Raw genomic sequence first — 6,366 nt, 5'->3', positions numbered from 1 at the left:
TTCAATATAGATTTATAAACTATAAAGTTTCAAAAATTTATAGCATTGCAAAACTTAGTGTTCGCTTTTCAACTTCTACTGACACACTTTCAACAATGTGTAATTATTACTCTAAATATACTGAGTCTTTACCTTATCCGTTTTAACCATTCTTGGACTCAAGTCTAAAAAGTCAAAAGTTGTCATATTTTCAATTACTAGTGGTAGTGTTTTTTTTTTCACAAATGAAATTTAACTTAATAGATAACTCATGATTTTTTTAGCAAACGCTTTAAAACTTCAACATGTCTATTTAGTCACCAGCATACATCAATGATTGAAGTTTTAAATATATCTTTACCTAAGATTTAAATCTACTTACGGATATTGTCCTTAAAATTTTAACTGTCGCTGCTACCTTTCTTTTCTTTCCCCCGCACTTGATTTCTTGCTCTCCTTCTGATTTTAGATCTCGCACACCCATAATAATATCATAATACATTGTCTAACTTTGTTTCTGTCTATTTTGTTTCTCTCGGTATCATGTTCGTACACATGCAGACTAGAAGTCTACCCTTTCATTTTGAGTGATTAATATGTGTATAATCGTGAGCCATAAATTTGATTTAGTCAACTTTGATATACTCAATTACGCCTTTTATCATATATATCTTATTTTTATTATGAAATCTACTGTAAACAAGTAATCCTTATTTACATTTGCTCTTTCGTTTTAAATTCGGAAACTTGATTTAAAGTGGAATTTTCATTGTATTTACCTTACAATTAATAGACAAGATGAATACCCTTATGCTTATCATTTTTCTATATCCGGAAAATATATGTGAAAGAATGCATTTTCTTATGTTTCTTATTTTCTTTAATAGTATATAAAAAAAGTTTTAAATGTTACGATCATCTATCATTCAAATGCTTGTTTTTGTAAGATCACTAAATTAAGAATGCATTGTTTTCGATGATCGACATTTTTAAACATTTCTTAAATAGCATTCTACTTTGTAATTTTCAGTGAGTTCCTAAACTCACAACCTTGTTTTCATAAATATTCTGACTCGTAAACTTGAATTTGTCCTGACTTAAACAATTGGAAAATTTCTCAAAAAAATTGTAATATGAATATTTCTATATAAATTCCCTCATTGGCGACTTAAACCTTTAACATTAATTAATCTCTTTATTATTTACTACTTCGTTTTATTGTCACACATGTATCTGATAGGTTTGAGCCAAAAGAACATCCTATGTGCTCATGCAAACCCTAATGCTTGGATCTAGGTTTCTCTATTATACATGCAGTTCATCCAAGACTTACAAATCCTAGATCTAGTGTATATATTTCAAAATTGACACAAGAAATCAGAGCTAGATGATTAGCTCTTCTTCAAAGGCTTGAATCTTCTTGGCTTTGGAGCTTAGAGTCACAAGTGTCACTCCTCTAATGGCTTACAAACACCACAAGCAAGGGGATGGTAATTGAGAGAGAGGGGATGGCACAATTTCGGCTATGAAGACTCCTAGGGTTCAATTGGCCGAAAATTGGATGCCCTGGGATCTTATTTATACTAGTGCTGCTAGGGTTTCAGTCAAAACCCTAATGGTCAGCTTAGGCCTTAAGCAGTCCAAGGAAGCTTCTGTAATAGAGCCTCAATGGCCGAAATTAGGATGGACACATCCCTAATTTCGTCCAAGCCTAGTCCATAAGCCTTCTTAGCCCAATACTTAACTATCACACATTTGACAGTTTAAGTCCCCTTTATTTAATTAATGTCTTTTAGCCACAAAATTAATTTTTAATTAATTATTGTCTAATATTAATTAAACTAAATGATTTCTCCTTTAATATATTATTCATATGATATATTAATAAACCATAATAACCTCTCACTTGATAAATCATCCTATCATGTTGCTTTGGTGAAGGCAACCCAAAAGGACCATGCACAAACGGGTCAAATACTTACCAAATATAGTTACGGGCTTAGACACTAATCCGACAGTCTCCCACTTGGATAAGTCTAGTAACTACAAATGTAAATACAATCTGATTATCAATCGAAGCTCTCAAAGACGCTGTCGAACTCTGATCTTACCAGTAACCTGTCCTTTAGATAAGGGATCGTATAGTCCTCCGTTCTAGATATAGTGTGGACAATTATATGGAACATAGTCATACTTATTGTTAGCAGTTGTTTCTCGATCTCTGATTCGTCTGACATAGAACTTAATTGAACATATCAATTTAGTCCTGACCGGGCCCGACACATAAGTCAAACCAAATCATCGAGTGGCCCAGATATCGCTTTTACCCTCTTACGATAAAAGGAACAGACAAACTTCTGTTGGATTAGTGTCTAAGTCCATAACTATAATTGGTATGTACTTGACCCGATTGGCATGGTCCATTTGGGTTGCATGGCATCGGAACAATTTGGATAAACTTTTGTGAGAAAAGGATATTTATAATTTGTTAATATATTATAAGTTCTAATATATTAATATGAAATCATATTATTTAATTAGTATTGATCAAGAATTAATCTGGAATTAATTTTGTGATCAAAAGGAGACTAATTAAATATATGGGGATTGATTGTGTAAATCATTCATTCTTATATATGTGGACTTATGATCCATAGTTCTTCATGTTTGGCTAAACCCATGAAGTAACCCATGGATACTCCATGGAGGTTTTAACCCATGGAGCATGAAGAATACGGAAAGACATGAGTTACATGGTGTAACCCTAATAGCCACAATATATAAGGACCCGATGGCTCAAGAAATTCGCACTAAGGTGTGTATACATGAGGGCTAGCTGATTTGAGCATAGAAACCTTTTCTCTCAAGTTATTCCATGTTGTTGGTGATGTTGTGTGAACCATTTGAGGTGTCACACTTGAGGCACTAGGCTCTTAAGCTCCATGGAATCAATCTACATGAAAAGGTAAGTCTTCTAACTTGTTTATATTACCCAAGTATCAATGATTGTATGCTAGTAAGGGTAATACCTTGGAAAGTTCAAGTTTGCATGTATAATAGAGAAAACATAGATCCAAGGTATTTAGGGTTGCATGTACACCATAGGAGTGTTAGAATGCTCAAAACCCTTCAGTGATATCAGAGACTAGGCTTGTTTTCAATTATACTTGATGCAAATTGCTGAAAAATGCTGAAAAATTCGATTTTCCGTTGTTCACTGATAGACTAGTCGAGTCCACTGATGGACTCGCCGAGTCCATGCATAAAATCATCCAACTCGTCGAGTTGGTTCATGCACTCGACAAGTTGGAACCCCAGACAACATATTTTCGAGGTTTTTGGCTAGAATTGGAATAGGAACATTACCCTAAGCTGTTTTTGAACTTGTAAACCTTTTTTTTGATGTGGTAATGTTCATGCTAATCCAATTTCGTAGATAATTGTCAATATATTCATGTTTTGTATTAGTTTAATGGTTACGCTAATTACATGAAAAGTGTTTGATTTGAATTATCTTGTTCTTATGAGTTGATTTAGATTAATATAAAAGTTATGTAATAATATGTTTTCAATCCAAATTAATCTAAAAGTTGTTCATAATATGTGTTTTTCTAACTTGTACTCAAGTTATATGAAAATTCACATTTATGATTATTATAACTCATAAGATTTCCATAAGTTATGAAAAATGGAGAGTCTCATTTTTAAATGTTTTAAAGTCTTCCATAACTTGTCCTAATGTTATGGAACTTGAAGAATTTTTTCATTAAAACTACTTTAAACACATAAGTTATGGAATTAAAAAGCTTTTGAATAGTTCAAGACTTGCCCTCAAGTTTTGGAATTTGTAAAGTCTCACACACACACTTTAATTCCAAACCCTAGAGTTTTAAAATTTAAAATTCAACCCTTATATATATATATATATATATATATATATATATATATATATATATATATATATATATATATATATATGTATCTATACTACTTTATAATGCATGTATAATAAGAAGTTTAAAAGGTTTAAGACAAAAGTCTTAAAAATAAGGAGCTTAAATATGAACCTTTAGATTATTTTCAATGGTAGAGATTTAATTATAAATGGTGATCCAAGTCAATAAAATTAAACCAATCAGAATTGATTACACACTTTGATAATTTAGTATATATAATCGGCATTTCCATTTAACTCTAATTTGAAATTCCCTTCACTCTAATGAGCAAACTTACCTAACCCTCTTTAAAAAAACCCTAAGATGTCCCACCACGTTACACATATCTACTTCATCACCTTCAGTCTCCGCCACAAGCCTCCAACATTGTCAACTACAACCATTGAGACATTTTTCACCACCAAGAACCAACATCCGACACTGCAGTTTCCCATCATAGAACTAACCCACTACACCACAGACGCTACCGTCACTGCACCAGGAACCACTCTTCCATCTCTTTCTATTTCTCTTTCTCGATCTTTTCAAAAATGTTAGATTTGTCAATAGAAAATTCTAGATATGGAGTTTTACGGTTTGTTCTCATTCATTGTTTGTAGTTAATCTGTATTTTGTACTATATTTTTGTTCGATTATTTTAGATTACTGATTTTTGTTTTATATTTTGGGACTTTGGGTGCAAGATGAAGGTTTAAAGTCTATAAACATATGGTTTAGTTATCCATAATGTTTTCTGTTTTCTAATTTGGATGTCCTTTTTTAGTTTTAAAGGTTTTTACTTGATTCATTTGTTATACGACTTTGTCGTTGTTATATTATTTCGTGTATGTTTTATTCTAGATCTGTTATGTAGATTGTTTGCATGTGTTTGTATGTGCATGTTTGATATTTTTGGTGGTCAATAGATCTTATATCATGTTTATAGATTTGTTGTGATTTTGATTGCTTTATGGAACCTAGCTTCTCAACTATATTTTTTCTTTATAAGGTTTTGTTGGGTGGTATTTAATGCACGTTTAACAAATGTAAACATGGTTTTGTGTTTAAAAATCTTGACGGTAATATAATTTAATAGATGATAGGCAAAATAAATCAAGAACTTGAAGTGATGAGTTTGCGATTTCAAATTCCATAGAATAAAATTCTGAAGCTGGTGTTTGTATATTTTTAGATAAGAACCAATTAATCTTGTGTTCCAGGAGAAAAACAAAGAACAAGTTGTCAAAGAGATTAACCACACATGCTCAAGGTTTTTTTTTTTTCAAATCCTAATGACCGATGATTTTGTTTTTTGTTTTTTGTTTCAGTAAACATTCATCCTATCATTGAAGTTGTTATCTTGAAAAAGATATGGATTTCTAATTAGCCACATATGTATTTATGCATGGTTTTTGTTAGATTTTAGTTTAGGAAAGTAAAAATTATATAAATATGGGGTATGATAATTTTGAGAAGATCTACAACTATGTTTATATTTTTTTAAGATGATTTGTAAATATAGTTTCAACTATTTGTGACTTTTTTTAATTAACTATTGGTTAGTGTTCTTTTTTTTTTCAAATAGTTGAATATTTGTATTGGTGTATACTTGAATATGATATAACTATAGGAGGTCTTCATTTGCTGTTGATTTCTGGAAACTATACCTCAAAAAGGTCATAGACATGCGTAGATCCGAGTTTAGTCTCATATAAAACAACAATATTCATCATAGTAATTATGTAAATCCCTTTTTCAGTAAGATATATGTATATGTTTTATTTTTCGAAAGAGAAGATATGTGTATATGTTATTGTAAAAGAATTTCATAACTCTCTTATTATATATAAACAACTACTTAATTAATATAATAAAAGCACCTATTTAATTATCCATACTAATCGAATTTGTAAAAATCGACACACTTTATCAAAGAATGGTTTGTTTTTACAGCATTAGTTATTTGCCATGTAAAAAAAAAGTTATTTGTTATAATGAAGATGAAAGAAATATGGTTCAATACTATCTAATAAAAATAAAGTAAATATAACACTAAAGTAGGTAGTATAGCAGAGTAATTAATTATATAAGGTTGATTACCTAATATATGATAAAGTAAACAGTAAAAACAATCATTACCTATCGTGTGATAAGCTAAATAGTAAAAATAAATATGACTATCGAATAAAATACATAATAGAGTAATCAATGGGCCTGTCATATCATATTTCAATGTTTTCAAATAATCTTTTGTTTTTATGTTTATTTACATACTTTTTTTTTTAAATCCATTTCGTTTTTCTTTTATTATCAAGATTAGGATAGAAAATATAAGTATTTAATGATTTGATTATTTTGTAGTCTAATTAATAATGTATTAGCTTTTTTGAAATTGTGACGAATTATATTATTAAATTAAAAATCACATATACTAAGTATATCCTTTTTATTT

Source organism: Lactuca virosa, chromosome 3 (assembly GCF_052849685.1).
Source record: "Lactuca virosa cultivar CGN04683 chromosome 3, Lactuca_virosa_CGN04683_v6, whole genome shotgun sequence".
Lineage (NCBI taxonomy): Eukaryota > Viridiplantae > Streptophyta > Magnoliopsida > Asterales > Asteraceae > Lactuca > Lactuca virosa.
This window is presented reverse-complemented; position numbering follows the sequence as displayed.